Source organism: Eriocheir sinensis, chromosome 24, assembly GCF_024679095.1.
Source record: "Eriocheir sinensis breed Jianghai 21 chromosome 24, ASM2467909v1, whole genome shotgun sequence".
Taxonomy (NCBI): Eukaryota; Metazoa; Arthropoda; class Malacostraca; order Decapoda; family Varunidae; genus Eriocheir; species Eriocheir sinensis.
The window spans coordinates 18,106,249-18,115,126 of record NC_066532.1 but is presented as its reverse complement, the minus strand read 5'-3'; the positions used below and the strand labels follow the sequence as shown (position 1 = coordinate 18,115,126).

At 36.5% G+C, this 8,878-nt stretch overlaps 1 protein-coding gene across 1 annotated transcript in view; it reads right to left on the bottom strand.

Moving 5' to 3' along the window:
* The window catches only part of LOC127003007 (forkhead box protein O4-like), a 72,841-nt gene that overhangs the window by 47,359 nt on the left and 16,604 nt on the right, over positions 1–8,878 (bottom strand). The window lies entirely within an intron of this gene.

Below are 8,878 nucleotides of genomic sequence, written 5' to 3'. Positions count from 1 at the left end.
AATGGAAAACAAAAACAAAAATAAAACAAACATAAAATACAAACAAACAAACGAGAAGAAAAAAACACACGCTAGTCACCTTTGCTCCGCCCAATTAGCAAAATCAATGGTGTGTGTGTGTGTGTGTGTGTGTGTGTGTGTGTGTGTGTGTGTGTGTGTGTGTGTGAGGATAACAATAACATTCTTTTTTTTTAATGAAGTTAACGATTAAAATTTACTACCTTTTTTATCATTATTATTATCATTATTATTATTATTATTATTATTATTATTATTATTATTATTATTATTTCTGCCTTCTATGTATATTACTTCGCCTTTGTTTGTTTGTTTGTTTAATCGCCTTCAGTTCTCTCTCTCTCTCTCTCTCTCTCTCTCTCTCTCTCTCTCTCTCTCTCTCTCTCTCTCTCTCTCAAAAGAGGAAGAATACGAAAGAAAAAAAGAAAGAAAATGAGAAATTAAGTAAAAGAAAGAATAACAAAGAAAAAGAAAGGGAAAGAAAATTAGAGAAAAAAAAGAAAGAAGGAAAGAAAAAGAAAGAAAATGAGAAAGATAGAGGAAGAAAAAGAGGGCAAAAAAAGAAAAAAAGAAAATGAGAGGAAGAAAAGAAGAGGACAAAAAAAGAAAAAAAGGAAAAGAAAGAAAAAGAAAATAAGAAAGAACATCATTTTTAATTCTTCGTTCACCCGTGCCACTCAAATCCATTATGCTTAAGCGGACTAATAACTTTTTTTCTTTCTTATTTTCTTTTTCTTTTTTATCTTATTTTCTTTCACATCAAACATTACTATTACCTTTTTTTATCCAGCTTTTCTTTCGCTTCTCTCTCTCTCTCTCTCTCTCTCTCTCTCTCTCTCTCTCTCTCTCTCTCTCTCTCTCTCTCTCCTCTCCTGGCAGGAAACAGCTGGCGAGAGAGAGAGAGAGAGAGAGAGAGAGAGAGAGAGAGAATCATAATAAGAAACGTCACTGTCAACCAAGGAGAAAAGATAATTCATGTTTCTATAAGAAATTAAAAAAATTCGCGCGCTGCACAACGGAATGGGTCCAGTCACAAGGCAGATAGGTAGGTAAGTAGGTAAGTAGGTAGGTAGGTACTAGGTGAGTGGGTGAAGGTGTGTGTGTGTGTGTGTGTATATGTGTGTGTGTGTGTGTGTGTGTTCCTTAATCCAGCCTCCCTTAATGCACGCTCGCAAAAAAAAAAAAAAAAAAAAAATAAGACAAAAAAAAAAACTAATTATACGCCTAGAAAATGTGCAAGTCGGTCAGTCAGTCAATCAGTCAATCGCTCAGTCAGTCACAAAGTAAGCCAGCCAATTAGTCAGCCAGTCAGTCCATCAGTCATTAGGTTCGTATTGCAAAAGTGAAGAGGAGGAGGAGGAGGCGATGAAGAAGTAGAGAGGGAAGGAGAATAGAAAAGATGAGGAAAAAGAGCAAAGAAGAGAAGGAAGATTTACTTTTTCTTCTCTTCTGCTTTGGTCTTTTCACTGTCCTCCTTCCATTATCACAAAAAAAAACATACACATCTATATCTTTTTCCATCATCTTTCTTACAAACCCACAAACAGACGACGAAAATTAGTACAGAAGAGGAAGATGGACATTTTTTTCTCTTTAACTTTCTCCCTTTTCACTTCCCTCCCTTCATTACCTTCAAACACACACACACACACACACACACACACACACACACACACACACGGATACCATCAAATATAAAAGCAACAAGTGCCTCAAAAAACTACCAATACACGTGTTAACATAATTCTCACTCTCCTCTCTCCTCTAAGGCAAAAAAAAAAAATAAACACTTAGATGGACGTCGAAGCGAAGCGAAGGTGAGGTTAATGATAGGACGCGTCAGATCAGGTGTAGAGGAAGAAGCAGCATAAGAAGAAGAGGAGGAGGAGGAGGACGAGGAGGAGGAGGAGGAGGACTTATTGGTGAGCTTCTGTGATTCTGACAAGACCCAGTTTTTGTCCACCTGCCTCCTGTGTGGGGTTCCTCGGGGTAGGTTTTGTGAGTCTAGTTATTGCATGATTGGGTGAGAGGGGACAAAAAAGTATGATTGAGTTTTCGGCGTAATTGGTGAAGACGAAAGGTTACAGAAAAAATGCTGGGAAAGTAAGATCGAGTAGCAGTTTGTGAGAGCCTAATGATACTGTATGAGTGGGTGTGAGGGGGAGAAGTGTGACTGAGTTCTGAACGCATATTAGCGATGATGGTAAGTTGCAAAAAAAAAAGGCTTGGAAAGTAAGACAGAAGTATAGTTTGTGAGAGTCTTATGATACTGTATGAGTGAGTGTGAGAGGGAAAAAAAATCTGATTGAGTTCTGAACGCATATTACTGATGAAGGTAAGTTGCAAAAAAAAAGGCTTGGAAAGTAAGATAGAAGTATAGTTTGTGAGAGTCTTATGATACTGTATGAGTGAGTGTGCGTGTGTGAGAGAGGAAAAAAAGTCTGATTGAGTTCTGAACGTATATTAGCGATGAAGGTAAGTTGCAAAATAAGGCTGAGGAAGGAAGATCAAATGGTAGTTTTTGAGGTTTATGATTGTGTGTGAAGTGTGATAGAGAGAACTGAACGTAAATTAGAGAAGAAAAGTAAGAAAAAGGATGGAAAAGTAAGATCGAAGCGTCTGATAGAGAGAACAGAGCGTAAATTAGAGAAGTTAGAAAAAAAGACTGGGAAAGTAATATTGCATGGTAGTTTTTGAGGGTCATGAGTGTGTGAAGTGAGATAGAGAGTACTGAACGTAAACTAGAGAAGAAAAGTTAGAAAAAAGGCTGGGAAAGTAATATTGCATGGTAGTTTTTGAGGGTCATGATTGTGTGTGAAGTGTGATAGAGAGAACTGAACGTAAATTAGAGAAGAAAAGTAAGAAAAAAGTCTGGGAAAGTAATATTGCATGGTAGTTTTTGAGGGTCATGAGTGTGTGAAGTGAGATAGAGAGTACTGAACGTAAATTAGAGGAGAAAAGTTAGAAAAAAGGCTGGGAAAGTAATATTGCATGGTAGTTTTTGAGGTTGTTCAGGTACTTAAAGACTTGTATCATGTCTCCCCGCAGTCTTCTCTTTTCCAACGTGAAGTATGATAGAGAGTACTGAACGTAAATTAGAAAAAAGGAAGAAAAAGGCTGGGAAAGTAATATTGCAAGGTAGTTTTTGAGGTTGTTCAGGTACTTAAAGACTTGTATCATGTCTCCCCGCAGTCTTCTCTTTTCCAACGTGAAGTATGATAGAGAGTACTGAACGTAAATTAGAGAAAAAAAGGAAGAAAAAAAAGGCTGGGAAAGTAAGATCGAAGCGTAGTTTTTGATTTCCATTACTGTGTCAGGCAAAAAAAATAGTCATAGAGTCTTGAAGGTAAACTAGAAGAGAAGGAGAGTCACAAAAAAACGGCTGGAAAAAAACAGATCAAAAAGTATATAATTTCTGAGTTCCATGATAATGTGCGAGGTGAAAAAACGTTAGCTTTGTGATACTGTATGACTAGAGGGCAAAAAAAAGTGTGATAGAGTTATTGGAGAAGAAGGAAAGTTAAAATAAAAGCTGGGAAAATAGGAATTAAGAGTAATTTCTGAGACCCTTGTGAAATTGCATGATTGTATGACTGCGCGAAGAGGAAAAAGTGGGATCATCTTAAGCGAAAATAAAAACAGAGGGTTACGAAAGCTGTGAATGTAACAAGGGAAAAGAAAATGGACAAGAAAACAAGACAAAAGACAAGAGAAGACATCTGAAGGAAAGAGAAGAGAGGAAGAGAAAATAAGAGAAGAGGGGAAAAGAAAAGAGAAGACAAAACAAGATCAGAAAAGAGAGAAGAGAAGAGAAATTAAAAAGAGAAGGGTAGTGTGTGAGGCCGTTCTGATATTGTATTATTCTGAATGAGACTAAGAAAAAAAAAAGAGGTGATGAAGATTTTAAGGTCAGTCCAAAAAGATGATAAAAAACTGTAAAGATAAAAATGTAAGTAAAGATTTAAGGGGAGGTTCTTTGGTCCTTCTGATATTTCTTCGTTTTGAGTGAGAGAAAGTTTGGTAAAGAGATGTTAACGTAAAATTAGGAGGAGGGAAACTTACCTAACCTAAAGATTGAACAAGGAATAGAAAAGAGAAGAAACAAGATAAAAAAAAAAGAGAAGAGAAAAGAAGAGAAATCAAAAGAGAAGGGTACCAGTTTGTGAGGCCGTTCCCCTATTCTGAATGAGAGAAAGAAAAAAAGAGTTGATGAAGATTTTAATGTCACTCCAAAAAGATGATAAAAAACAAACTCTAAAAGTAAAAATGTAAGTAAAGGAGGTTTTTGGCCCTTCTGATATCTCTTCGTTTTGAGTGAGAGAAATTTTGATAGTGATGTTAACGTAAAACTGTGAGGCGGAAAACTTACCTAACCTAAAAAAATCAACAACAAAGAGCAAGTTATTAAAGATCACTAGTTAATTAAGTATATACGAGTTTGAGATGAAGTGAAGTTGAATGTCCAAAGGGGAAAAAAAAAGAGATAGATCGTAAAGCATATGAGATTTTAAGATACATAACTAAGAAGAGAAGGGAAGAGAAGAGACGGGAAGAGAAGAAAAGAGAGAAGACAAGAGAAGGGAAGAGAAAAGAAGGGAAGGGAAAAGAAGGGAAGAGAAGAGAAGAGGAAACAAGAGAAGGGATAAGAAAAGAAGAGAAGAGAAAAGAAGACAAAACAAGACAAGAGTAGAGAAGACAAGAGAAAAGAAGAAAGGGGAAGAAGAAAAGAGAAAATAAAGAGAAAAGAAAGATAAGACAAAAGAAAACGAGAAGAAAAGAGAAGAGAAAACAAGACAAGACAAAAGACAAGAGATGACAATATGGGAGAAGAGAAGAAGAAAAGACAGAAGACAAAATAAGACAAGAGAGGGAAAGAGACGAGAAAAAAAGACACAACAAGACAAAAGACAACAAAAGACAATATAAAAGAAGAAAAGAGAAGACAAGAAGAATTAATCTGCAGGAGGTGGTGAAGTATACGAGTGTGAACCAAAAAGAAAAAAAAAGAAAAACAAAGAAAATCAATCATAAGAAGAAAAAAACTTGATTTGTCTTAATGTGAAGCGGAGAGCGATTGAATTTAGTACATGATTAAGAGAGGAAGAAGAAAAAAAAAGTAGGTTGCGAAGAAGAGATTGAAACTGAGTGCATATAATAGAGATGATAAAATGAACAGGTTATCCGATTCGCTCTAACGGTTCCGCAAAAGATACTGAAATTTAGTACATGATTGAGAGGAAGAAAAAAATAATAGGGTTTAAAAGAGGAGGTGAAGCAAATGAGATGATAAAAAAAAAACAGGTTATCTTACACTAAAGCAAAAGTGATTGAGAAGAAGAAGAAGAAGAAGAAGAAGAAGAAGAAGAAGAAGAAGAAGAAGAAGAAGAAGAAGAAGAAGAAGAAGGATAGGAAATAGAAGAAGAACAAGAACAAGAAGAAAAGAAGAAGACGGAGACGAAGAAGGAGAAGAAGAAGAAGAAGTAGAGGGGAATACAAGAGAAAACAATAGAGGAGAAGAGAAGAAGAAAAGAAGAAAAGACAGGACAAGAAACGAGAAGAGAAAAGAAGACTTAAGAAAGAGAAAATAATACATTGAAGAAGAAAAAGAAGATAGAAGAAGAGAAGACAAGAGAAGACAATAGAGGAGAAGAGAAGAAGAAAAGAAACGAGAAAATAAAAATCAACCTAAGCAGAAATTAATAGATTGAAGAAGAAAAAAGACAAGAGAAAACAATAGAAGACAATAGAGGAGAAGAGAAGAAGAGAAGAAGACAAGAAAAGAGGAGAAGATAAGAAAATAATTAAAAGGAAGAAAAAATGTAGGTTATCTTAGAGTAAAGCAGAAGAGATTTTAATTTACACGATTATAAAGAAGAAAAAAGTTAAATATCGACTTTTTTTTTTTTACTAAACCAGATGATCAAGAATTTAAAGAGCCAAGAGAGAAGAATAAAGGAAGAAATAAGGAAAAATAAATAAAGAAGAATGAGGAAATAAGAGTATAGTTAAAATAAAGAACATGAATAAAACAAAAAATAAGGAAATACGGAATAAGGAAATAATAGGAAAATAAAAACTAAAGAAAAGCAAGAATAAAATAGGAATGAAAAAGGAAAAGAAAAGACAAGAAATACAGAAAAGAAAGATTAAAGAAGAGAATAAAAAGAATAGGAAAATACGAAAGAAAGAAAATACATAAAGAAAATTGGGACTAAGTAAAAAAAAAATAACAGGAATAAAAAAAACAAGAAAAAAACAAGTAAAAACAAAAAAAAGGAAAAAACGAATACACTAGAAATAAAAAAAATAAAAAAAACAAGAATAAAACAGAAGAGAAAAAATATAATAAAATAAAGAATAACCAAAATAAAATAAAATAAAACAGGAATAAAATCATAAATAAAGCAATAAAGAAAATCAGGACTCAAGAAAAAAATATTACTGTCATCAAGCAAAGGTAAGACAATAATAAAGATAGGGAAAAAAATGGTGTCTAGTTTTTACACACACACACACACACACACACACACACACACACACACACACACACACACACACACTCCTTTGTCAATCTTAATCCTCGAGAAGGCATCATCAGGGGGTGAGGAGGAGGAGGAGGAGGAGGAGGAAGATGAAGTGGTAGAAGAAGAAGAAGAAGAAGAAGAAGAAGAAGAAGAAGAAGAAGAAGAACAACAACAACAACAACAACAACAACAACAACAACAACAACAACAACAAGACGAAAAAGAGAGGGAACATAAGAACATAAGAAACGAGGCATGAGAGTGATGCCGGTAGGCTCCAGTGAGGTAAGCCTTCCTCCTCCCCCCTCTGATCCGTGTCTAACCCCACCTTTTCTCGCTGTCCAATGAATCTAGTCTTTTTTTTTGAATGTGACAATTGTTTTAGGAAGAAGGGAAGAAAAATTCAGCATAAAAAAAACGAGAACAAATAAAAAAAGACGAAGAAGAGGAACAGGAAGAAGATAAAGAGGATGAAGAGGAGGACGAGGAAGAAGAGAAAGAGGAAGAGGAAGAAGAGAAAGAGGAGGAGGAAACCAAAAGAAAAAAAAAACGACCTACAAAACTTCAAACTGACTGACTGACTGACTGACTGACTAACTAACTGACTAACTGACTGACTGACTAACTGACTGACTGACTGACTAACTGACTGACTGACTAACTGAGTGAATGTATACTGCAACGTTGAAGCTACCGCGGATAAGGAAGAGATTGAAGAGGAGGAAGAGGAAGAGGAGGAGGAGGAGGAGGAGGAGGAGGAGGATCAGAAGGTAGTGAAGAGCCCGACCTAACGAGAGTCACCATTAGCAGAGCCACGCACAATACCACCACCACCACCACCACCACCACCACCATCATCATCACCACCACCACCACCACCACCACCATCACCACCACCACCACCACCATCACCACTTTATCTACTCCTCTTGTCTTCCTTTCTCTGCATCTACTTTCTTTTTTTCCTCTCTTCTTCGTCTTCCCTTTATTTTTCCTTTCTTTTCTTCTTTTTCTTCTGCCTCTCTTCACTATCCCTCCCTTTTTCTTCTTTTCTCTCTCTTCTTCCTCTTTCCTTTATTTTTCCTTTATTTTCTTTTTCCTCTCTTCACTATCCCTTTCTTTTTCTTCTTCTCTTGTCTTCTTTTCTCTCTTCTCCTCCTCCCTCTCTCCTTCCTCTTCTCTTTATTTTTCCCTTTCTCTTATTTTATCTACTTTTTTTTTTATATATAGGAAGATAGATACAACCACCACCACCACCACCACCACCTCCATTTCAGTTGCTAATTTCAAGGGAGACTTTAATTTTATCTTTTTTTTTTTTTACATGATTAATTTCTTGTTATTTTTTTTTTCGATCAGTATTACAAATCATAAGAGTGAGCAGATTATGGATGACTACTACTACTACTACTACTACTACTACTACTACTACTACTACTACTACTACTACTACTACTACTACTACTATTACTACTTCTACCATTTCCTCTCCCTCCTCTTTCTATCTTCTGTCTTTTTCTGTCTTCGTCTCTCTCTCTCTCTCTCTCTCTCTCTCTCTCTCTCTCTCTCTCTCTCTCTCTCTCTCTCTCTCTCTTCTAACACTCTGTCCTTTTTTCTTCTTCCTCAAATATTCCTCCACTTTCTTCTCTCCTCCTCCTCCTTCTCCTCCCCCCTCAGGATGACACAGGTATAACGTCACTCCAGCAGCCGTCATCTCACACACACACACACACACACACACACACACACACACACACACACACACACACACATTCTATATTCCAAAAACAAACACAAACACACAAAAAAAAAACTACTAAAGGCATCACACACACACACACACACACACACACACACACACACACACACACACACACACACACACACACGCACAAACACATATAACAAAAAAAAACAGCCTCAACAAAGCCTTTCAGCTGTTCCATGGAGGGATTTTTTTTTAATATTAATGATAACTCGCAAATTGGTGCCAGAAACGACTGGACTTTTTTTTTTATCTCTCTTTTGCGAACGTTAGTGATACAAGGATACGCCCCCCCCCCCTGCCCCCAGTACCCCCCCCCCTCCCACCAGGTAGGAAGACTATGGGCGGGCAGGTGTGCGGCAGGTGCGCCCCGTCAATTAGCGTCATGATGTGCATTCATTATGGCACAAAAGAGCGGCGGCCTCCAAAAGGTGAGGCGCGGAGTGGTGGCGTCACTCGTTCGTTCGTTCGTGTGTGTGTGTGTGTGTGTGTGTGTGTGTTCGTGCGTGCGTGAATGCGGAAAAAGAAAAGAAAAATAGAATGATAAAAATGGTGGTTAATAAGATAGATG